Below are 995 nucleotides of genomic sequence, written 5' to 3' on the forward strand. Positions count from 1 at the left end.
ACTGAATTAGAAATGTTTTCTGTAATTTTATTTCATGCCCCAAAAGGAACTGGAATGGAATTTCTAAACTTATGAAGAAAAAGGCTGATAATTATACTTCAGTTTTAAATGTGTTAAATGAAAAGGTCATGCAATGTAATTAGATGACATAAACCCATACACAGGACAAATCAAGTAATACCCAGTTTTGAAAAATAACTAGATTCTGACTAAATGTTTAGTTAATGCATTTTGCATTTTCATCTTTTATAATGACAGATCTTAAAGTGATCACAGAACAGAGAGGTTTCAGTTTGCTTTGAAATTTTAAATCTAATGTAGGACCAAAACTCACATTATCTGTGACACTGTTTAATGTGATGCTTAAATGCTCACTTCAACTTTAAGATTATTATGAAAAGCACAAAAATCAATATTCTCCATAAGATAATTTTTCTGTAATGTAATGTTATGTGTGCACACAGGATGACAGATTTTCTAAGGCAGATTTTGACCTGCTAAAACTGTTGTAAAAGCTTGTTTCAATATATTGTTTTTTATTATATATTAAGTGGTATATCACAAATCTTTTTATTCATTGAATCATCTCAAACTGTCTAAAGCCAACTATAACTTATAGTCATTCATGTGGCAGGAGTTTAGTGAAGCCCCTGAGCCAAGGAGAGGCTTACAATACCGCTGCCCCTGATATGAACTTTGTCTTTAATAAACTTCTAAAACAAGATCAAGAGTGGAGTCTACATTACTGTTGAAACCGCAGCTTACCCACACATCAAGTCTCAAACACACCTGTTCACTTACTACAGAAAGTGAGAGTGAGATTTCAATAGTAAACCTTAACCTTAATTCTTAAATATTTACAAAGACTCTTTTAAACCTGACAAGTAAAGATGGTGTAAGGGTGGATTTCCTACAGGGGTTCAGGCTGCAGGACTGCCAAATTACAAAAGAAAAGTTATTAGCAACACTGAAATGTTATTTTACAGATATTTGCT

This window comes from Squalius cephalus, assembly GCF_949319135.1.
Source record: "Squalius cephalus genome assembly, chromosome: 2".
In the NCBI taxonomy this organism is placed as follows: domain Eukaryota; kingdom Metazoa; phylum Chordata; class Actinopteri; order Cypriniformes; family Leuciscidae; genus Squalius; species Squalius cephalus.